The sequence below is a fragment of the Choloepus didactylus genome, chromosome 24, assembly GCF_015220235.1.
Source record: "Choloepus didactylus isolate mChoDid1 chromosome 24, mChoDid1.pri, whole genome shotgun sequence".
In the NCBI taxonomy this organism is placed as follows: domain Eukaryota; kingdom Metazoa; phylum Chordata; class Mammalia; order Pilosa; family Megalonychidae; genus Choloepus; species Choloepus didactylus.
Window position 1 is genome coordinate 6,940,884 of NC_051330.1, and position 25,480 is coordinate 6,966,363.

General features: G+C 39.1%; 1 long non-coding RNA gene across 1 annotated transcript in view; it reads right to left on the bottom strand.

Annotated features, from left to right (window-relative positions):
* The window catches only part of LOC119519862, a 121,268-nt gene that overhangs the window by 14,015 nt on the left and 81,773 nt on the right, over positions 1-25,480 (bottom strand). The window contains exon 2 of the long non-coding RNA XR_005214099.1: positions 23,039-23,103. This is a non-coding gene — a long non-coding RNA (uncharacterized LOC119519862). The remainder of the gene's footprint in view (positions 1-23,038; positions 23,104-25,480) is intronic.

Below are 25,480 nucleotides of genomic sequence, written 5' to 3' on the forward strand. Positions count from 1 at the left end.
AATCAAGTATTTATACTCAAGGGCTGTGATGCATCAGCTATCTTGCCAGCCTACCCAGATTGAAAACATGACAGCCTCTGCATCATCTTCCTTTTTCAATCTATTAGTTTAAAGAAAATAATTTGCAATTTATAGATCTAGAAAGTGATAATCGATTTGCTGTATTTTTCTTTCCTAAGTCATCATTTGTGCAAGTGACTGAAAAAAAAAACAACACTTAAATATGCCCATGTCTCCTTCTCCCACAAGCACCTGTTATGGGCTAAGACTTATTCTGGGCCCTCTGACAGCCACATCCCTGCCTCCAGGAATTTTCCTTCTTCTAGGGCGAATGCCTTTATTAATGCCTTTTTTTTTTTTTTTTTAAAGCAGGATGCATTACCTTCCAAAAAAGAAGCAACCTGGTTTTTAGCAAAGATAGTTTTGACTATGGCAAAAGGCTATCTTTAATGTGAAGCAGCTGGGACATATGAACTGGAAGATGCATTTTCATTTTAATTTCTTTGCTCTTTAATAGAATTGATTTTCAGTAATCTGGTAGCCATATTACTCTGATTTTAAAATAAAATGTGGGGTAAGAATTTCTTTCTTAACATGAGTGGTTGGAGGGGGAAAAATAATTTTTTGGAAAGATTATAACATTTTTGCAGTGTGCTGAGCTCAGAAGCTGAAAACACTGAATATGATGAGAGTTGCCAGCTGTTGGCATTAGCCCACTATCCCTCAGTTTCCCCAGCTGTCCTGTTCTCTCCGATGGAAGATCAAGTTGTGGGAAAGAATTCTCATGAACGTTAAATTGCTGTCTTGCTTGTGGCTTAATTTAGAAGTGCTTTCATATCTTTTATATATACATATATATGTATATATAAATATGTATATTTTATTGAGATTGTTCACATACCTTACAACTATCTGAAGATCCAAAGTGTGCAATCAATTGCCTATGGTACCATCATACAGCTGTGCATCCATTACCACAATTTTTTGAACATTTCAATTTTCAATTTTTAGAACATTTTCGTAACTTCAGGAAAGAAATAAAGACAAAAAAAGGAAACTCAAATCCTCCCATACCCCTAATCACCACCTTTCCATTATTGATTCATAGTTTTGGTTTAGCACATTTGTTACTCTTGATGAAAGAGTTAAAATACTACTAACTGTAGTATATAGTTTGCAATAGGTATATATATTTTTCTTATATGCCCCTCTATTATTAACTTCTAGTTATAGTGTCATACATTTGTTCTAGTTCATGAGAGAGATTTCTAATATTTGTACAGTTAATCTCAGACATTGCCCACCACCAGATTCACCGTTTTATACATTTCCAACTTTTAACCTCCAACTTTCCCACTGGTGACATACGTGACTCTGAGCTTACCCTTTCTACCACCTTCACACACCTTTCAGCACTGTTAGTTATTCTCATAATGTGCTAATATTACCTCTGTCCATTTCCAAACATTTACATTCACCCTAGTTGAACATTCTGCTCATAACAAGCAACTGCTCCCCATTCTTTAGCCTTGTTCTATATCCTGGTAACTTATATTTCATGTCTATGAGTTTACATATTATAATTAGTTCATATCAGTGAGACCCTGCAATATTTGTCTTTATGTGTCTATCTTATTTCACTCAATAGAGTGCTCTCAAGTTTTCTTCATCAACCCATTTTTTTAAGACGGTTTTGTTTACACACCATCCATTCCATCCTAAGTAAACAGTTGTTGGTTCTCTGTATAGTCACATATTTATGTATTCAGCACCACTGCCACTATCTATATAAGAACATCTCCATTTCTTCCACAAAGCAGGAGGAAGAGTCAAAGAAGGCAGAGAGACAAAAGAAAAAGAAAAAAGAGAGAGAGGAAAACAAAAACAAAAATAAAAACAAAACATGGCAGCTAGAAAGCAACAAAAGGAAAGATAGCACTAACCTAAAGTGGAATAAAGAGTCAGACAACATCACCAATGCCAGGAGTCCCATACCCCTCCCCTATCCCTCCCACCCCATATGCATTTAGCTTTGGTATATTGCCTTTGTTATATTAAGGGAAGCATAATACAATGTTTCTGTTAATTATAGTCTCTAGTTTGCATTGACTGTATTTTCCTCCCAATCCCACTCTATTTTTAACACCTTGCAATGTTGTCATTCATTTGTTCTACCTCATGTAAAAACATTTGTACCTTTTATTACAATCGTTGAGCACCCTAGGTTTCCCGGAGTTGCACAGTCCAGTCTTTATCGTTCGTCTTTTGTTCTGGTGTCCCACATGGTCTTAACCTTCCTCTTTCAACCATACTCACAGTCATCTTTGCTCAGTGTACTTACACTGCTGTGCTACTATCTCCCCAAATGGTGTTCTAAACCTCTCACTCCTGTCTTTTCCTTTCTGTCTGCAGGGCTTCCTTTAGTGTTTCCTGTAGAACAGGTAACTTTTTCACAAACTCTGTCATTGTCTGTTTGTCAGAGAATATTTTAAGCTCTCCCTCATATTTGAAGGACAGTTTTGCTGGATATAGGATTCTTGGTTAATGGGTTTTCTCTTTCAGTATCTTAAATATATCACACCACTCCCTTCTTGCCTCCATGGTTTCTATTGAGAAATCCGCACATAGTCTTATTAAGCTTCCTTTGTATATGATGGATCGCTTTTCTCTTGCTGCTGTCAGGATTCTCTCTTTGTCTTTGACATTTGATAATCTGATTATTAAGTGTCTTGGTGTAGGCCTTCTCATATCTTTTCTGTTTGGGGTACGCTGCACTTCTTGGATCCCTAATTTTATGTCTTTCATAAGAGATGGGAAATTTTTATTGACTATTTCCTCTATTATTGTTTCTGCCCCTTTTCCCTTCTCTTCTTCTTCTGGGACACCCATGACATGTATATTCCTGCATTTCATTCTGTCCTTAAGTTCCCAGAGATGTTGATCATATTTTTCCATTCTTTTCTCTATCTGTTTTCTTGTGTGTAGGCTTTCAGTTGCCTTGTTCTCCAGTTCCTGAGTGTTTTCTTCTGCCTCTTGAGATCTGCTGTTGTATGTTTCCATTGTGTCTTTCATCTCTTGTATTGTGCCTTTCATTTCCACAGATTTTGCCAGCTTTTTTTTCAAACTTTTAATTTCTTCCTTATGTACATCCAGTGTTTTCATTATACACGTCATCTCTTTTGCCATATTTTCCCTAAACTTCTCGAATTGATCTAGCATTAGTTCCAATTCCTGTATCTCAGTTGAAGTGTAAGTTTGTTCCTTTGCCTGGGCCATGACTTCATTTTTCTTAGTGTAGGTTGTAGATTTCTGTTGTCTAGGCATGTGATATCCTTGGTTACCCCAATCAGGTTTTCCCAGAGCAGAACAGGCTCAGGTTTCAGCAGGAGGCAATAGTGTCACATCTCCCTGAAGGCTTGTCTTAGAAGATTGTTACACCCTGTGAGGCCTCAAGTCACTGTGCTTTTCTGCCCAGCAGGTGGTGCCTGTCAGCCTGTAGCTCCAGACTGGTGTAAGGAGGTGTGGCCTATGGCTGTTTTCCCCCAGGCTCTGGGGTCTCATTCTGAATGGAAGGCAGGTAGTAGAGCTGGGCCCCACATCTTTCCTCTCAGGGAAGGTAGACCCCCTAGGGAGAGGTCATTAGCATTTGAATGGTCTCTGCCTGTGCTATCTTCACTTTTGTCTGGGTCAGAGCACTGGGAACTGAAAATGGCTGAAGCTTTCTCCACTGAGCCAAAACAGGGACAGAAAGCCCCCTTCAAGGCCCGTCTGCAACCACCCTCTGGCTCTCCACGGTTAGTCATCACCAAAAGCCTCTGTCTGCTTGTTGGGGATTCATTTCCTGTATTGAGCAGACCATTTTGTTAATTAAAACCCCAGTTGGAGCTCAGCTGAGCTACATTTGTTTGCTGAGAGAGTGCTTCTCTCTAGCACCACTAGGCTTTGCAGTTTTGGCTGTGGGGAGAGGAGGCTCCCAGATCAGATCTGCAGTTTTTACTTACAGATTTTATGCTGTGATCTCGGGCATTCCTCCCTATCTAGGTTGGTGTATGATGAGTGGACAGTCACATTTGTCCCCCTGCAGTTATTCCATATTATTTACCAGTTGTTTCTGGTTTTTATTAGTTGTTCCAGGGGGACAAACTAGCTTCCACTCCTCTCTATGCTGCAATCTTCTTCTGTCTCTGCTTTCATATCTTTTTACCTCCCTGTTGCCATTTGTATGAATAAAAGTTGGAGACACAGTATCTCCTCCATCTTTCTCAATCCAGAACACAGTAAAGGTAACCAAAAAAGCAGCACTCTCTTTATTTATCCTTGTAAAATGAAAAACTGCAGGAACTTGGACTGATCATAGCAAGTCTGACTTTAAAAAAGAAATTAGTATGAGTTGAATTCAAAACACTATTGAAAAATACTTCTTTTATGTGGAGGCCAAATATGTAAGGCTATGGGTATATGGTGAAGGGGAAACAAACACATACACAGTTTGGAAAGCAGGGTATGTCTACATGTGGTAGAATTTTTGGACAATTTTTTCTTAGTCAACATAAAGTCAATACATGAAAAAATAAAAGTGGGACAATCCATATTATGTTGTGACTAAATTTTTCCTTTCAGTACAGGAGAACATTTTCTTTTCTCCTGATATAAGGGAGATGATTCACTGATTCAAGGGTGCAAATTTCGCCTTTTTAAAGGTACCTATAATATCATAAATCTTGAAAGGGAAATAGACTTTGGCCCATGCCCTGACTCCAATCCATTGGTGGAGGCTCTCCAGAAGCTGTGAAAAAGACTTGAGGCTTAGAAGGAAAGCCTACCTACCTGGGCAGAATATTTACTGATCCTATCTGGTTATTATAATTGTATTTCTCTTGTCCATTAAAATGGAAACTCTCAGTAGAATGTGTCTCTACCTTGTTTTCTTTTAACTTATCACAGTAACTCCTACATAACTTTGCATATAATGGCTAAATTGGAACCGACATGGGAAATAATTTTTAGCTATCATCATCAGCAATCTGAAAGCAAAGCTACCAGTCTAGGAAAAACAATTTACAGAGAATAACAAAAGAAAAAAAACTATTTGAATGCACATAAGGCAAAAACACACTGCTTCTGCCTTATCAAAGTTATTTTGTCTGCTTTAGTCATGCCATGCAAGTAATTCTCTGTAACTGTTCATTTCCAAAATGATGCTTTTGAAAATTAAGGAAAACTATGGCTGTGATTTTAAAATAGGCCATTAACAACAATACTTTTATTCCACTTTGAACATGAAAGAATGTTTTTTGATTTACAGTAGTAGCTGCATATAGCCAAAATTTCACCATTTGGGGGAGAGGACCGTTCTGGCACCAAGCCTTTACCAGTGAGCCACTCAGCTTCTAATTGCAGTTTGATGGTTGATGGTTGCACTGTGATGACCAAAGAGGTTCTCAGTCTTGTCCTTCTGGTTTACCTGCGGGCTCTTCCTCCACCTCACCTCACTGGACAAAACCTGTGATTTTTGTTCCCTCCTGTTTTTTGTGCCAGTGGAGCCAGCAGACAATGCTCATAATAGACTGCCCACAGGGCAGGTTGATGGGCTCAGATTTAGGGCTTCCTACTTTATTTTAAGCACACTGAGTGCTTAATGAGAATAGGTGAAATGTCACAGTTTGCTACATTTTTGTTTGTTCCCGTGAGCTTTCCTGACGCCAGCACCTTTCTTCTGAGGATCACTACCACGTTGTTCATCTGCTGAACCAGAGATTCTCAAGTTTTTGTTTATGGCAATCTTAGGGTATTAGTACTTTTATTTTTTTTCCTGATGCTGGAGATCAAAGGAAATACCTAACAGTTCTGTTTATTAAGTTGTTAGTTCCAAAGAACTGAATCTGTATTTATTTCCCCTTTGGGCACTGCATAACTTCTCACACTTTGGAAACATATTGGACATGGCCATCTTCACTTTCTCATTGCCATATTGATTTTCTAAGGGTACTTTCTTTGAATCAAGCAACTTACAGAAACCCAGCTTCCCAAAGATGTGACTTCATTGAAAGGAATGTAAGGATTTGTTGAAATCTTGAACAACCATAGACTAGTAGTAATGGCAGGGTCATACGTGTAGATGTTGCTGTATCTCTCTAAAATGTTGAAATACTTAGTGGCACCCCACCACCACCACCATGAGTATATGATAGCACATCAGGGGGCCTTGGTGCACAATTTGAGAACTGTGATGCTAGACCCATCCTTTTATTTGAAAGCCTTTTGTGAATTCTTGTCTCCACAATAAGATCAAACGGTAAACCTAGCCTTTCTTTCTAGATTGTGACCATCGGTTCTATTCATATACATTTCCCACCTCCCCCTACCAGGGCTGTTGCTTGTGACAGTTGGGTTCATGTGTCAAGTTGGCCACGTAATGGTGCCCAGTTGTCTGGTCAAGCAAGCACTAACTTAATTTCTATTGCAAGGACATTTCATGGATTTAAATTATCAGTAAGTTGATTGCATCTATGGCTGACGACATCTTCAATCAACTTAGGGAAGTATCTTCCACAATAACAGGTATTTAATCCAATCAACTGAGGGCTTTAAAAGGGAAATGCAATGACTTCAGCAGTCAGAAGAGAGAATTTTCATCTCTACTTCAGCCAGCCAGCTTCTCCTAGGGAATTCATCAAAAACCTTCATTGGAGTTGCCAGCTTGCAGCCTGCTATATGGAATTTGGACTTGTGCATCCCCACAGTTGCATGAGACACTTATAAAATCTCTCATATTTACAGATATCTCCTGTTGGTTCTTTTTCCCTAGAAAACCTTGACTAATACCCTGCAAAAAAGTTATAATGTGACTGCCTCTGTGTTCTGTCCTAGCTGACTTCATTCTGGAATGCTCTTGTCTTCCAAAAGCAGAGCCTCAGATTAGCACTCAGGTGCAGGAAGCCAACTTGGGAGGTGACCAAAGACAACAGGAGTGAAAGAGAAGGGCATGAGACAAGAAAGGAAGGAAAGACAATGGAGGTCATTTTCCCAGGTAGCTGCTCGACCCCACCATTAACTCTGAGAAAAGATGGGGGCCTCCCAGAGTGATCCTTAAAGGATGGCAGTCTGGGCATTTATCCACTGGCCTTTGTATACCAGGGAACGAGGGTTGCCCTGTGGTGGTGAAGTTTCTCACTCTTCCAAGCTGAGTGGTTTTCTGAGGCTTAGGAACAAAGCCTGAAACAGAAAAAAGTAGCAATACACAGGTGCTTGCTTGAGGTGGGATGATATCAGAGCACACAGAACTGTCCGCAACTGTAGCTGAGGTGGAAATCAGAGGTAGAGCTAGGGATGTGATGTAGGGCTCAAAAAGTATCTGCTATTTTGCTTTACTTCATTCTTTTAATAGTCCAGGGGGGCTGGTGCTATTAATATTATCTGTTTAGGGAAGATGATAAAACAGCCTTAGAATGACTAACTCACTCACCCAATATCCTATAATACTTCATTGGCAGACTCAAACTATATGTCTCATGCCAAAGTCTTTGCATTTTCTCCCTCTACACTGAACTGCTTCCATAAATTCTTTGACTGTTGAAATCCTCATTAATCTCTCTTTTCTTGCTTTTGTGTCACATACGTTAGCCTTGAATTACATAGAATTTCCAATGAAGTAGATTCTAAAATTTTTGGCAGAGATGCTGCCGGCACTTCTCTTTATAACCTAACACAGCACTTCATCTAGGATTAAACTTTTTCTACTCAGATGTTCCTTGAATTATCCTATTAGCTATTAAAATATGAGATTAGTAGGCTCCAAGATCACTGTGGGGAGGGAAAGACAATCTGTGTACAAAACTCATGGACCTCTGGGAAAGACAGCCCTGTGACCCTCCCTACATCCTTCAGATTAGGGTAGAGAACCACAAAAGGTGTTGTTTTGCAGTTAACCTCACAAAAAGTCCACTCAAAGGAAAAGGCACCAAAGATCTAAAGGACAAGTCATTTTGAAGTGATGTTCTCCTTGGGTGCATACAAAGGTCCGAGGATGGGTGAGGGTGTCTGCATTAGTTTCCTATGGGTGCTGTAACAAATTAGCACAAACACAGTGGGCTAAAACAACCCATATTTATTGTCTTATAGTTCTGGATGTCAGAAGTTTGAAATGGGTCTCCCTGGGTTAAAATCCAATATTGGTAAGACTGGGTTCTTTTCTGAACACTCTAGGGGAGAATGCATTGTCTTGCTTTTCTAGCTTCTAGGGGTTGCCAGCATTCCTTGGCTTTTGATCCTCTCCTTCATCTTCAAAGTCAGCAATAGCCTGTTGAGTCTTTCTCAAAGTGCCGTCTCTCTGCTCCTGCCCATTTTGTCTCCCTCTTCCCCATTTAAGGACCTTGTGATTACATGGAATAATCAGGATAATTTCCTTATTTTAAGATCATCTGATTAGAAATCTTAATTCCCCTTTGCCAAATAACATAACATATTCACAAGTTCCTAGGATTGGGTGTGTGTGTGTCTCAAGTGAAAGAAACATGCTTTCTACTAATGATAGTATCCTTGATTTAAAGCAATTAATTAGGAAAAAAATGCACTTGTTCCATGAGCTGATAAAGCAGACAATGACTGTGCCAGTTTGAATGTATTATGTCCCCCAAAATGCCATTATCTTTGATGCAGTCTTGTGTGGGCAGACGTATTAGTGTTGATTAGATTGTAATTCTTTGAGTGTTTCCATGGAGACGTGACCCACCCAACTGTGGGTGATGACTCTGATTGGATAATTTCCATGGAGATGTGGCCCTGCCCATTCAGCATGGGCCTTGATTAGTTTACTAGAGCATTATATAAGCTCAGACAGAAGGAGCAAGCTTGCTACAGCCAAGAGGGACATTCAGAAGAATGCATGGAGCTGGGAGAGGGGCTGCAGATGAGAGACAGTTTGAAGATGGCTGTTGAAAGCAGACTCTTGCTCTGGAGAAGCTAAGTGAGGACAAACACCCCAAGAGCAACTAAGAGTGACACTTGAGGAACTGCAGCCTAGAGAGGAACGTCCTGGGAGAAAGCCATTTTGAAACCAGAACTCTGGAGCAGACACCAGCCACATGCCTTCCCAGCTAACAGAGGTTTTCCAGACACCATTGGCCATCCTCCAGTGAAGGTACCTGATTGTTGATGTGTTACCTTGGATGCTTTATGGCCTTAAGACTGTAACTATGTAACAAAATAAACCCCTCTTATAAAAGCCAATCCATTTCTGGTGTTTTGCATTCTGGCAGCATTAGCAAACCAGAACAATGACCATTTCAATTATAAACATATCCTTGACTGTTCTTTAATTGTACCATATGGTTTGGTTTCCTACAGATTACACTGTGAGGTCCTTAACATCAGAGGACCAGGATAGGATTCTTCTGTTGTCACATTACCTGCATGCAGTCCTTTTCTTTCTGTAGCCTTAATATAATTTCACCATTTTCTTATAAGTTTCAATGAGAGGCAAATGTTCATGTTTCTAACTTTCCAAAGAAAGGGAGTGTTTTGAAGTACACTGACAATCATCTGTGTATCTCATAGTCAGAAATCCTTCATTATCAGTATTGATGCTTCCTTAGCAGTAAGTGTGTGCCAAGGAAAGAAGGTATTGTACATGCTACTCTGTCAAGGCAGGTAAAGAGACTGCAGAATGTTTTAATGACAAAGCTTAGGATGAAGAAACCAGACCCTGGATTTTGATGATATCAAAACTCCATTTGACCAGCTTACCCAAAGTTGGTCAGTCTCTGGGGAAGAATCCATACTACCCAGACTCACAAATGACATTTATGAAACAGAAAATCAATTTTCTAATCTCCTATGAATATTATATTTGGTAGAGAAACTTGTTCCAATCACGTGCTGTAGACTACGTCAGGCCAAGAAGTCTGAAGACAGGCATCCTGATGCAGAGGAGAAGCTGGAAGGAGCCCAGCCTCTTGTTTAATGTGTGACCTTGAGATTAATACTTAATCTATTTGTTCCTCAGTCTCCTCAGAACTGAAATGAATATGGACATTTTTACCTCATAGAATTTTTGTGAGAATTAAGTATAGTAACTAAAGTAAAGAGAATTGCCTGGTGCACAATAGGCATTCAATTATTATTCCCTTCCCTCTTTTTTCCCAGTCTTTTCTACATTTTAAAAAAATTCAGAACATCATCTGTATCTCTCTTAAAGTGCCTAATTTTGTCTTTTCCCCTCATTACTTAGATACTTATCTATGGTCTGCTCCCTTAGTCTTATATTCTCAGGTACATTTTCCTTATTCTTCTTTCTCCTTAAAGCCCACCGTCTCCTCCCCATTTGTTCCTCCAAGTTCCACTTATAGTTAGTTATTTTATCCCCCCCCACCCAGTTCTGGGGATGTGGCCTTTTTGGTCCACTTCCCTGACCATACATACCCCTTGGAACCTAACAATGCATCCATGTGTTTCCATTTACTGGGCATGTTGGGTTAAAGAAGGGTGCACTCTAATAATTCGCATTTTTTGCAACTTGTGGAATTTTAATAAGGATTTATGAATCAAATACTGTTAATTCAAGATCTTTTACTAAAATTCATTCTCAAGTCTATAAAATGCTTCCTTTGGCTTTGTACTTTTTTTTTTTTTTTTTTTTGGTTTAGAAAAATAAAGCAAGTCTATAAAGCAGCTGGTTTGAAGTGTCAACAAAACCTGAATAGTGACTCTGTGATGCAAGCATCTTATTTTATTCAGTTATCAAGTACTAAATGGGCTTAGTTTTCTTTGTGCTCCACATGGGAGAAAGTAGGTAGCCTCTGTTTTGGGGCACCTAGCTTGCAAGCCAAGGCCAGCATGAGGGCATTTATGGGTATTTAATATCTTGTCTCAATTAATCTTGAGGATCAGAAGAGGAAAAAATGCATTAGGCACATTGCTGAGAATAAGCAGATACTTTTCCCAATCAGGCAGCAACCAGCCCAGAACGCCAAAGTCCAGTGAACTGGGAGCTGCCTTAGGGATGTACTCTCCCCAGATATGCCCGAAAGACCAGAGCAGACTTTCCCACTTTGGTGAGTCTTAGCTGAAGTATTTGCTGTCATCTCTCCCACTAGAATTAGCCACAGGAGGGAACCCATTAAGTTGCACACATTCCTTTCTCATCAAAAGATGGAAGTCCATCCCTGAGGGATTTATGGTGCCATCCTGGCCATTAGCTCCTCTCTGCAGACCTGGATCTTTTTCAATTGCTCTTGGTGTATGGGAGACCTTGGACAGAATCACACCTGTCCAATAAACCCATAAGAGAGTATCAATGGAAAATTCCCAGGTTCTGGAGCAGAGGGGCCACTCACTTGGGTGTCTCTTTATGACGAACAGACGGGAGATGAGGGCAGCTGAACTTATCCAGAATCATCCTGCCTAGGCTCTGATATCTTTTTTGATGCTCAGGAAAGCTTGTGACTAGAACTGGTTGGTTGGTGCTTTTATTTTTGCCATCTTTGCACCAGTAATTGGAAGGGAAGGAGATAGCTTATGATGAACAGGCAAGGAAAAGAGTCATCCATAGAATTTTTCACTCCCAGCAAGCACCATGCTAGATAACGACTATAGTAGTCAGGTAATGTTTCTTGCTATGCCCTCACTCTCTTAACCCTGCTTTCAAACCTACAGAGATCTAAGATGGTAGCTACAGGTTATATAGGCTATTTAAATTTTTTTTTAGTGGAGTATGAGAGAGAAGCCAACAGCGCCCCTCCTTCCCCCAGCGGATTTTTTTTTAAATTCAGTTTTATCGAGAAATATACACATGCCGTACAATCATTCATGGTGTACAATCAACTGTTCACAGTACCATCTTATAGTTGTGCCTTCATCTCCCCAATCTATTTTTGAACATTTTCCTTACACCAGAAGGAATCAGAATCAGAATTAAAAAAAAAAAAAAAAAAAACCCAGTTCACCCCCTCCCATCCCACCCTATTTTCCATTTAGTTTTTGTCCCCATTTTTCTACTCATCCATCCATACACTGGATAAAGGGAGTGTGATCCACAGGGTTTTCACAATCACACTGTTACCCCTTGTAAGCTACATTGTTATACAATCGTCTTCAAGAGTCAAGGCTACTGGGTTGCAGTTTGATGGTTTCAGGTATTTATTTCTAGCTGTTCCAATGCATTAAAAACTAAAAAGGGTTATCTGTATAATGTATAAGAATGCTCACCAGAGTGACCTCTCGACTCCATTTGGAATCTCTGAGCCACAGAAACTTTGTTTAGTTTCATTCTCTTTTGGTCAAGATGTTTCAATCCCATGATGCCGGGTCCAGATTCATCCCCGGGAATGATATCCTGCATTGCCAGGGAGATTTACACCCCTGGGAGTCCCCAATGGATTTTTGAACTTGAAAAAAGACCTTTAGATTGTAAGAGGAGAGGTGAGCAGAAGCTTTGATTGGCTGAGTATGTGGACTTCTGATTATTACACTGAAATAACAATGTATATGTGTGTGATCACCCGTTCCAGAAGTTCATTCAGGGAAAGAGAAGAAAGCAAGAGTAGTAGTGGAAAAATAGTTACTTTACCCTTCACCCCTACCAAGTTCAGCTCATTAAAGAAAGTGTTCCCAACTGATTGTTTTGTTATTCACCCGGTTTTATCTAAATGACTGCAACAAGCAACTTCAATGATTTCTCTTTTTCACCAAGTGATCAGCATTTTTCAACTGAGTTAACCAGTTATTGGATGTTGAAGAGAACTAGGCTTCGATTAGTCAAATTTCTTGAGTTGGCTTTTATTCTGAGCTCCTTAGTTCTCTGAAAAGTCAGTTTCATTCTCTTTCAACCTCCCCTTCTTGCTTGAATCAGAAATGCCACTGGCATCTACTTGTCCACACCAGTTTGGCAAGTATGCTGAAAGTTGAATGGAATTTGGAACTGCGGAAAATACTGAAGACTCAAGCAGGCCATTAAAAAGCCAACTGACCCAAAAGAATTTCCAGAAGGATTCAATTTCAAATTTAGACCAAGACGTAGAATACTTTATTCCTGAGCCACTCCTGGGCAAAACTAAAATTGAATAAAATGCAATGTGGGAATGGAAAAGACCTGTTGTTTTTCCTGTCTTATAAAACTTCCAGTAATCTAAATCCAATCAACAAACGAATATGAGATTGGATGTTTGACCTCAAGAAATTTACCATCTACGTGGGAATATGATATATAAATAGATAAAAACCCAAAATGCCAGTGAGATAAACATAGTCAATTTGTCCCAAAGTGGAGCACGTTGTTTTTGCAAATAAGTTGTAAAGGCAGTAATTGTAGGAGATTACAGGATAGAAGAATAATTTCAATCTGGGCTGCTGCAAGGAAACTACCACTTTTCTTTAAAAAAATTAGACCCATTCCTTCCCACATTGTCAATGGAGGTAGAATTCCTAAATGGAAGGAAGACAGCCAGGACTAAATTGTGTAAATCTCCTTCTCCTTGGATTTTCCTCACTAATTCCTGGTGATAGCGCCATTGTGTTATCATCACGGTGGAGGCAGGGGAAGGGCCCTGGGTGTGTGTGTGTGTTTGTGTGTGTGTGTGTGTGTGTGCTTCCCAGGTATAGAAATAGAACCCTTCTTTTAAAACCCAGCAATAGAGTACAATCTAAGGTATGCTATTTAAGTAAAATTTTTAATAATATTTATCAAGTAACACAGAGCAATGCACTCAGAGAGGTAGATGAGATGAAGAGTTTGAATTTTTCTGCTATAACTTCAGATTCAGTGTAAGGAATCATCCCTGCATAATTCTCCACCTACCCCATGAGGTAGAGCCCTCCTAAGCGCCAAGATCCCTGGGAGTCTGGAACAACAACAATAAAAAAAGATCAAAAGACCTTGAAAGAGAGGGTTAGGGTTAGGGTTAGGTTTAGGGTTAGGTTTAGGGTTAGGGTTAGGGTTAGGGTTCGGGTTAGGGTTAGTTCCTTTCCGCCTTACCTTACAGGCTGCCAGATACATGGTCAACCCAGCCTATACATCAGAGTAATAGTAGCCATATAACTACTAGAAATGGAACTGGAAGAAAGAGCTTTGTTAGGCAGCAAGTGTGGGAGAATGGAGGAAGGGAAGATTGGGGGCCAGGGACAATCTTGGTTGAGCCAAGTAGTATAAAAAAAAAAACAAAAACAAACAAACAAACAAACAAAAAAAATCAGAGAGGCAAGGCAGAAAAACATTTCAATGTCATCTTTTAAAATTTAATTTTATAAAATGAATTCTTTAAATTGAATCTCATTTTGGAAAGCAAATCCAATAGCACATAGGTCAAGAATGTCAGTTTTGGAGTGAGACAAATGTGGATTCAATTTCATTTTCCCCAGGCAAGTTAATCCTCTCGACTTTAGTTTCTTTGTCTGTTAATGAGGTTTATAAGCATCTTTAGAGGACTGTATAGCTCAGTGCTGCCAATAGAATTTTAATGTGAGCCACACAGATTTCTGAAATTTTCTGGTTTACTTAAATAAGTGAAAAGACATAGGTGGTATCATTTTTAATATTGCATATAAAACATTATCATCTAAACATGGAATCAATGTAGAATTATTTTACATTTCTCTTTTTTTCCTCTAAGTCTTCAAAGTCAGGTGAACATTTTACCTACAATGCACATTTCAGATCAGACTAGCCACAGTTCAAGTGGCTCATGAATAGTTTATTGGGAAGAGTGAGATTCAATATAATAGTTGAATTAGGTAATCACAGTAAGCCCAATGTCTGAGCATTGATAAGCAACCAATAAATATAGCTTTTCTTTTAAAACCTGTGTGTTTTTCCTATCTTGTATTTCACACCTACTTTTTCTGCAGGATTTTTAGACATTTACTTCCTTCCCTATTCTGTGGGTCATTGTGCTATTGAGATGTAATAGCACAAATCCATGTAATTTATTCCTATATGGGCCAAGTTTGCTAGGGCTTCTAGCCATATACCAAGCCCAAATTCCAACTGGTTGTCTGGAAAATGTATGCCATTAATCAAAAGGGAAACTGGGAAGTGCGTGTGGCTGGTTCAGCAGAAATCCACATATGCCGATGGAAAAGAAACCAAAAGGCCAGGGTGGCTGGGAAATGCAGTCCAGCTATGTGCTCAGGCACGGGAACAAATAAATTTTGGGAACCCATAGGGAGAATTGCATACCATGTGGGCAGGAATTGGATCTTTTCATTTTCATACCTTCAGTGATTCAGTATCTGGCTCATCGTAAGAGTTCCACAGACGCTTGGTGACTATATGGTTGAATGAATGACATAACAAATAAAAACATGATAACTTACGAAACTGTGCTTTTAGGTTTATTGACCCAGGTGGTCAGCTCTGGGCTCATTTCAGATCCAACTCTCAGAGCTGCTTTGGTTACCATCAGAATTAATTTAAGTTTTGGGGAAAAACTTTTAATAAAGCCTTGAATCTCAGAAGGCTGTTGCTTTGATTCTTCTGTGAAACTTCTCCAAAGAAGCCATGTTCCAGGAAAATTCTCACAGTTACACCTTCAGCTGGAATTGTTTGTGAATCACTACGTGCACCAGAAAACATAAGAGAATGTTTGGATGTGAGGACTGCTGATGAAGCTGTACTGGGGATGGAAGGGCAAAGAAAATTCAGAGACATAAGCAGAAAAAAAAGTAAGAATTATATTTTGGCTGTCTATCATTAAGGCAGTGCACTTGATTTGAAAACATTATCTGGATATTACAATTCCTATAGCCATCGGCTTTGTTATTTCGACTCATCTTCTTTTCTGGTAGACAAAAAGGCAAATAAAAACTCCACTTGAATAAAAAGATAAATCATTTATGAAATAACTCACCAGAGAATTACTTTGGTATTTTTCAATTTTGTTTGATTTCCTGTTTAAGTGAACATGCTTATTGAGGTACAGCATATGCAGAACGTTTATGGAGAAGTGTGCACATATCTTCATTGGACAGTTTATAAGATGTAGGACTGAGTGGACATATCTGTGTAGGCAGAACCCAGACAACAAATGCAGTATGGCTGGCAGCGTAGATGACAAATGCTCCTCAGCCACACCCACATGCATCTACAGCTGAGCTTCTTTCATGACTTCCAACACCACGGGTAATTTTACCTGTTTATGAACTTTATATTAGTAGAACTAAATCTGTGTCTCACTTTTGTCGCTCATTGTTGTACTTGTGAGATTCAGCCATGTATTCAGCAGTTGTTTATTTTTCAGTGCTATATAGTATTCCATTGAATAAGTACCCTACAATGTATTTATCCATACTATGGAAACCTCCTTGGGATTTACTTGGAATTATAAATAATACTGCTATGAACATTCTTGTACATGTTTTTTTGGTACATATATGCATGCATTTATGTCTGGTATGTAGTTTGGAGTAGAATTTCTGGGACACATAATATTTGTAGATTATATTTCAGAAGCTACTGCTAACTGTGACTCCCCAACCATTCAGACATGAGAATTCTGGTTGCTCCACATCTTTTCCAGCACTTGGTGTTACCAGTCTCTAATTTTAGCCACTCTGCTGGTATACAGTGCTATTTCCTTGTAGACTTAAATTACATGAATTTGCAACCATTATTCCTTAAATATATTTACTCTCCATTCTCACATTTATTTCATTCTGGAACTCTTATTTAGTATGTGTTAGATATTCTCTTGCCTTTTATTCATTGCCTCATGTCTTTTATTTTTTCTTCATATTTTATCTCTATTTTTGTATTGCTTTCTGGGTAATATTTACAGAAGTATTTTCTGTCCCACTGAACACTTTTTGAACTTTGTCTAAATGTTGTTTGAAAAAGCCCAGAGAATTTTTCATCTTAAATACATATGTATATATTTAAATATATATGTATATGTGAGTGCAAACACGTGTGTGTGTGTGTGTGTGTGTGTGTGTTCATACAGGTGTGTGTATATTTTAGAAGTTCTATTTGGTTCTTTCCCAAATCTACCTGTTATTTTTCATTGTCTCCACTTTCTTGCTAATATTTTTAATTTTACTGTTTTTTAATTTATATATTGTACTTGTATTGTTTCGCATTTTGTATCTGAAGTCCTTAAGAGTCTAGTTTTCCTACATTTTTCTGTAGACTATTGCTTTTGATAGTTTTTTTCCCTTGTGTTTTATAATTACAGATTTCAAGTTTGTAATCAGCTGCTCTTAATCAGTGGAAATCTTAGAGACCCACATTGAGTACGAGCTGCTTCAGAGAGAATTACTATCCTCCAGCCACCACTTCAAGATGGTTTCTTGGCTAAGGGTTCACTGTCTCTGCACAGCACAAGGTGGTAGCTGCCATCCACCTATTGAGGCTATTTGGGTTTGAATGAATTAAAATGATACCAGATTTTTAAAAAAATCAGTTCCTCACTCACACAAGCCACATTTAAAGTGATTGACAGCCATATGTGGCAGACATATTTTCATTATTGAGCATGATTTATATATGATTTCACTAAGTGGTTAGTAAAACTCCAGGCTTTGGATTTCTCAAATGGGCAAAAATGTCTCCAGGAAGGCTGCAAATTCACGTGTAACTTACTTTGCATCGGCTTTTTGATCTCTGGGGATTTCCTGTGTAATTATTTTGAGCTTAAATATGCATTAAAATGTTTCCTTATAAGCCAGCTCATTTTTCTTGGTATTTTTTGAGCAATATCTTTTTCAGAAAAACAAGTTCCCTGCCTCAGCTCAGCTTATGTCCAGAATGAAAATGTTTCACTATTGGAAGCATTTCCTGATCTCAGCTGAGTTATGTACATCCTCCACATTCCTTTTGTTTTTCCAAATACCCTGTACATGTAGCTACTGTAACCTTATTTTTACTTCTGCTTTCTCTCTAGTTTCTGAGCTTCTTAAGAGCAGGAAATGTGTCTCATTCATCTCTGCATTGCCACCATCTGGCACTTGCCCAGTCCAGAGTAGGCACAAGTTCATGTTTTTTTTTTTTTTTTAATTTTGGCATTTAAAAGTTAGTTCTTATAAAATAACTTATTTTGAAGTTTTACTGCACAAATAGAAATTGACAATACCATGAGGGTGGGATTCTATCACCTCTGTTGTGTGTTTCCCGAAGTGACAGAGTTCTTTGCTTTATAAGAGTTCAGAATCTAGGAATACCACCTTAAATTTTTAAAAAATACAAATAGGAAATAAAAATGTCATAAAAATAATTTTGCTTTAAAGAAAAATGGACATAAGGTAGCAGAAATTAGCCATCTCCTGCTCTGTTTCCCAAGCTGTCCATCACTCACCGTAGTCTTAGTTACGCCCCTGGGAGGACATAAAACATTATGTTTTGCTTTGCACATCTTCTAGACAGTCGTTCCTCAGTGCCGAAGTCACAGAAAGTTGTTTTAGTTCTACTTTTAATATTTTCCTTGTTTGTTATAAAGGATCTGTAAAACATATGTTGATGTTTATGGCAACACAAAGCAAACATCTACTGCTGGTCGCTTAGTGTGTTTTCTTTGATGAGGCTCCATTCACTCATCTAGAGTTTCTTTAACGGGAGTGACTTTGTACACAATGTTCCTGCTGGTGTTTTCAAAATGTTTTCCCCTAACGCCCAGAGTTAAGTCACCAAGCTTGTTTTCAAAGGCGCGGTCTATAGGAAGCTAAAGCAGATGGACGTGCTACTTTGGTCAGTCTCTTGGACTCTCCACCTGCCCGTTCCACACAACTCACAAACAGATTTATTTTCAACGTTTTCTTTTCTTTTCTTGGAAATTAGCTAAGTGAACTGAACTCTCTGTTATGAGTCATTCCTTTAAATGATCAGAAAGTGAATGTCTTCTGTTAAAATAATGAAACTTGTTAAAGTAGCGAATCAGCTATTACAGAGGTCTGGGTGGTGTTTAATACTAATGCAACAACATAAGAGAAGTTGAAAGTAAATATTGCTTAGGATGTGATCCTATCGTGTACAGTGGAAAGGGTGTGGACGCTGGGGCAAGTCGAACCCACACGTGTGTCTTGGCACCAGGACTGTGGGAAAGTTTTGCCTGACGTTCAATTTTGTAGTCTTTAAATTGGAGAAAATAATTCCTACTTCACAAGATGATTTTCCAGGATTAAATGAGATGGAGTAGTTTATACTTCAGATTGTATAAACTTGTATAAACTTGTGTACAGTTTATACAATTTGGCACATAGTAGACACTCAATAAATAACAGTTTCCTCCTCTTCAATACATGGTAATCTCCTAGGAGTGTGAGCAGAACAAATATTTTGTAGTGTGAATTGTGTGCTGCATTGGTTTTTTGCATTTAAATCAATAGCTTCAAGAAGGAAAACAGTGTTTGAAAGAGCACTTTATTTTTTCTAAAAAAATAGAGAATACAATACATATGTCTCTCCTTGTATTAAACTATAGAACTTAAAAAGTGGTGTCCAAGATGGTTGGAAAAATGGGGACAAAAATTAGATGAAGAATAGGGTGGGATGGAGGGGACAGAAAGATTTAGGTGTTCTTTTTTGCTTTTATTTTTATTTTAGAGTAAGGAGAAGGTTCAAAAATTGATTCTGGTGATGACTGCACAACTGTATGATGGTGCTGTGAGTGATTGTACACTGTGGATGACTGCAGGGTGTGTGATATATCTCAATTAAACTGTATTAAAAGAAAGTAAATGAGCAGTGAGGGGAGGAGAGGAATGGATGTTTTGGATGTTCTTTTTTATTTTAATTTTTGTTTTATTTTTGAAGTAATGAAAATGTTCAAAGTTTGATTGGGGTGATGAAAGCACAAATATAAGACGATACTGTGAGCAACTGATTGTACACTTTGAATGATTGTATGTTATGTGATTATATCTCAATAAAATTGCGTAAAAACGGAAGGCATAGCATTCTTCACAAATAAGAAAAAAATTGGATGAAATGAGTGAATTTTATGATATATATATTAAATATACCCTAATAAAATTATTAGAAAAATAATGTAGTGTCCAGTAGGAGAACAGTGGTATGGGGGGGGGGACCCCATGGTGTATTTTATTTTTAAAAGGAATCCAGACTTTTTTTTGAATATAATTTGTTTTGCACCTTGGACATTGGAGACATGTAAATAATTGACATAATCTTGAAATTTAAATAAATTTTAATGTGCACTTTCTTAAAATCCAAACACATAAAGAAACAAACGAATCTTAATGTATATACGGTTGGTAGTGTTATAACCATTGAAACTTTTGTGTGCTCAGCATCCTTCTCACTTTGGCTCAGCCTAGTTAATAAGCAGCTCTCCAGCCCTGCGGCATAAACACCTCCAGAACCAAAACCCCCATCTGCAGGCACACCCACTCCCACCCACACACCTCATCCAGAACCCATATCGTTGGTCCCAAATGATCAGTTTGGACCATCCACCAGCTTAAGACCCCCAGTCTCTTTCTCTTTGGCATGCATTTGCTTTAAACTAACCAATCCTTAGCTCTTGTGGGAAATCTCCTAACCTCCACCCTGGACCACAAAAAGGGCACCAGCCCTCAGGTCCTTCTCGCCCTGCATGTGGGTCCCCACCTGCTGGCCGAGCCACCTGAGCTGATGGTGTTTCCCAGGGAACCCTCCTGGCACCTGCTCTCTTTGGGACCTGTTGGTAACATGCTACCTTTTCTCATTCCCTCATGGACTCGGTTTCCCGTTGTGTCACCTCTGACCTCCATCTGCACCCAAATTTAAAATCCATCTAATCTAATTCAAAACAGGTGAAAAAACCACACAGATAAATTTTTAAAATGATTCTGAAACAGTATGTTGGCTTGAGTCTATTATGTACCCCATAAAAGGTCAAGTCCTTTTAATCTAATCTTATAGGGGCAGACTTATTGTGGGTGGGATCTTTTGATTAGGTTGTTTCCATGGAGATGTGACCCACCCCATCCAAGGTGGGTCTTAATTAGCTTACTGGCATCCTGTATGACAGGATAAAAGGCAGAGATATTTTGAAGAGAGCTCAGAGACACTGTTCTGGTTTGCTAAAGCTGCTGTTAGGCAAAATACCAGAAATGGATTGGCTTTTATAAAGGGTATTTATTAAGGTACAAATTTACAGTTCTGAAGCCATAAAAGTGTCCAAACTAAGGCATCAACAAGATGATGCCTTCACTGAAGGATGGCCAGTGGTGTCTGGAACACCTCTGTCAGCTGGGAAGGCACGTGGCTAGCGTCTCCTGTTCCTGTGTTCTCAGGTTGTATTTCAAAATGGCTTTCTCCAAAATGTCTCTGGGTCTCTCTTAGCTTCTTCAGCTAGTGTGCATCTAAGTGTCAGAGTCCCCTCTTAGCTTCTCCAGAGCAAACTCTGGGCTAGCATCTCCAAATGTCTCCAAGCATCTCCAAGTGTCAGCGGCAGTGTCAGCTCTTAGCTTCTCTCCAAAATGTCCCTCTCAGCTGCTCTGAGTGCCTTCTGTTTGTGCGCTCTTTTATAGGACTCCAGTGATTAAATCAAGACCCACCCTCAATGGGTGGGGTCCATATCTGCATGGAAATAATTTAATCAAAACTTTCACCCACAGTTGATTGAGTCACATCTCCATGGAAACAATCAAAAGATTCCAACTTAATCAACACTAATTTATCTGCCCCCACAAGATTGCTTTAAAGAATATGACTTCCAGGGGGACATAATATATCTAAACTGGCACAGACCCTTAGAGAGAAAATGCCCAGAGACATTTTGGAGACAGCTGTTGAAGTGAGAACCAGGAGAGAAGCTAAGAGATGAAATCCAGAGTTTGCCCTGGAGAAGCTAAGAAAGGAACCCTAGCTGCTTAGGATGAAGCATTCTAAGCAAGGAGAAACAAGCAAGGATGCACAGGAGCTGAGAGACAAGAGGTAAGACAGAAGTCCAGAGACATTTTGGAGGAGCAATGGAAATGAGAAGCTAACCCCAGGACAGGCTAGCAGATTCTGGCCATTTGACAGAGGAACCCCAGATGCCATTGGCCTTTCTTCAGAGAAGGCATCTTCCTATTGTTGCCTTAATTGGGAAGTTTCCATGGCCTTAGAACTGTGTCTACCTCTGAAGTAATTGATAATAAATATGACATAATTAATATTAAGCAGCTTTCCAGCTCTAATCTATGAGAGCCAAGATAGCACTGCATAATATTTAGTTTCACTTTCTAAAGCTTAGATGGAGAAATAAAAGTGACATCTTTAAAAGTCAAAATAATTTTCACTTTACATATTATGGTAAATTTGTCTTGCCTGGAAAGATACTTTCCAAATATTTTCTCTGGGATATTTTCTCTGCAAATAGGGATGCATGTAATATAAGTGGATAGATCTCACTGAAAACTCCAGGGATGTAATGAAGATCCCAGAAATTCCAGGAAATAGGGTGACTCTAGACCAGCACTAACAAAGCCCAAACCCAGTCACCATAGGATCGGGCTAATCCATGAGTTATGCCAAAAACATAACTCAATACTCCTAAAGGAAGAAAAAACAACCCAGGAAAATAAAAATGTTGCATTCACAGCAATTGTATAATCAAATTGGATTAAAAAAATTAACCAGTCATGCAAAGAAACAGGGAAACATGTTCCATATATAGGAGAAAAAAATATGTAGAAACATACCCAAAGGTGGTATAAAAGGTAGAATGAACAGTAAAAGAATTTAAAACAACTATTATAAATGTGCTCATGGATTTAAAGTGTTTAAAGTAAAAGATGGACATATTTAGTGAACAGAAGGGAGACCTGAGTAGAGAAATAGGAACAAAGAAAAAGAACCAAATAGAAACTCTAGAATCAAAAAACATAATATCAGAAATTAAAAATCAGCAGGGGCTTAAGAGCACTACAGAATAAAAGAACAGTAAAACTTAAAGACAAGTCAATAGAAACCTTCCAAACTAAAGCACAGAGGAAAAAAAAAAGGACTACGAAATCTATACTAAAGCTTCAATGATATGTGTGATTATTTAAAGTAGTTGAGCATTAGTTCATTTAAGTCCCAGATGGAGAGAAGAGAGAAAATGAGGCAGGAAAAAAAAAAAAATACCTGAAGCCACAATGGTTAAAATTTTCCATATTTGCTGAAAAACATCAATCTGGATTCCAGCAAACCTAGCAAATCAAGAGAACCACATGTAAGCATACCATGTAAATTTGCTAAAAGTTACAATATTTTCAGGTCCCCAAGACCACCGTCAGATTTGTTGATTCACTAGAAAGACTCACAGGGCTAAAGAGCTCTTATTAAAATGGTTACAATCTATTACAGTGAAAGGATATGGATCAAAATCAGCAAGGGGAAAAGGCACATGGAGTAAAGTCCAATAGAAGCCTGGTGCAAGCTTCCAGATGGTCTGTCCCAGAGGAATCACACAGACATGCTTAATTCCCCCAGCAACGATACACAGAAGCACATGCGAAGTATCATCATCCTGGGAATCTCCATGGGCCTTGTTGTCCATAGTTCTTATAAGGGAATAGACAACTGGACAAGGAGCACTTGCATGACTGATCACAGCTTCTCAGATTCCAGCCCCTTGGAGCATAAACAGGCATTCATCATGAATCATACTGTTAGCATAAATTATCTGATCAAACTGGCACCATGTGGCCAAGGCTTCTGGTATAGAAAAATGTACTCATCAGGCAGAAGATGCCAAAGTTTCTGAGCCGATCTTGCAGGAGCCACCCAGGGGTTAGTCCTGCAGAAGCAAGTTCTTGGGACTGTGCAAGGTTTGAACAACCTGAGCTTGCTGAGTTAACTCTTTCCTGTACAGCCCACCCAAGCATTAAGGCACAATCCACCCCCATCATGCCCTTTGGAATTCTGAAACAAGGGCTTAAAGATATAGTTAAAGTTTCTTGCTTAGGGATCATCCAGACTTCCAGTATCTGCAGTTGTAGCCCTGTCCTGGAACCACTGCATCAGGTGGGACAAAAGAAGGTTGAGGTGATGGGCACAATTGTATAGATATACATTCTACTCCACCCACTTTACCCAAATTCTCCAGAAAACTGGAGGAATCTATTGAGTGGGGACCTGCCCTTTCCTTCCTCATGTTGAGTGAGAGCACACACTCATGAAGTCACGTAGCTCAGCCCTTCATGTCTTTGTCTCCTCTTGTTTTAGAAATGAATGTTTCAATTACCCACTCTATTTCTCTTTCAAACTATTACTCTGAGGATGATATGCAAAATGAGATGCCTATCTGATGTGCTATCCCTTTGCCCATTGTTGGACTCTGAGCTGTAAATTTTGTTCTGTAGTCTTAAGAAATACGACTCAATGGTCCAAGTGAGGTAGAGTAACTTCTCTTCCAGTCCTTTTATAGTGTTTTGAGTGTGTGCATCTACCACTGCATATGCCAAGCCCAGTCCTTAGGAAGTATTCATTTCTGTCTGATAGAGTCTACTTGACAGCTCTGTGTGTGGACATTCTGCCTCATAGTCATCTGCAGTTTCTTTCTTGCTGGAAGACAAGTTCTTGTTGACATTTTAGGCCTCTGAGGTGCAAGAGGAATATGATGGCAATTAGCTCATCTCTGCATTGTTTGCTCATTTCTTGGACCCAGGTGGTCACCTCAGATTGGCACACCCATGTTTGCTCATTTCTTGGACCCAGGTGGTCACCTCAAATTGGCACACCAGGATATTGTTTAGCTGGCTCCATTGACCATCTGATCTTGGAAAGGAGTTCTTCTGATAGGCATCAGGATATCCTAATTGAATGTACTCCTTAAGCTCCCATGGTGATTTCCATAGGTCTATGGCTCATACAGGAATCCCTTTAATAGGCCAGGTTTCCATTGTCCCCAGTCTTACCATACAGGCAGGTCATTAGCTAATTTTCCCATCACTGCAATGAAAACAGCATGTGATTCAGCCCACTGAGCTATTTTGTTCTTACCTTCTTCAGTTCGAGTTTTCGTATCAGTGAGTCACAGTACAGTTGACCTTCTAAACAGAACGCTGTCAACCTTGGATCTGACATTTGTATACCAAGCAGTTTTTTGTTGGCCAAACAAGAGAACTGTTTGTAGATCACTGCCCATGTGGCAATAGGATCTAGCAGCTCTCAGACACTCAAACAGGCCTTAGAGTAAAAGAGGCTCCCTGCTTATGAATACGATGAGTACCTCCTGGAATTCCTCCAGTAGCATATTCCTGTATAAACTAGTTCCATTTTGTTATGGAAGATTTCTGTGCACTGCCTTCTTTATAAGAGCATTTCGTTGACATTATCCAAGACATTATGGACACTTTAGGTTTCAAGATTATTATAAATCCTGCAGTCATAGATGCATTATGCATTAATACTCAACAGCAAGCCAACAATTGTCTTTTTTCAAACAGCGGGTACCATACTGCTTCATTTGCGTAGCATATGGTCCAAAATCCCAGTGACCACCACTGGGTGGCACTCATAGACTTTGGCCATGAACTCCAATCTGCATCAATTTAGAGTTGCAGATTATTTCCAAAATCAGAT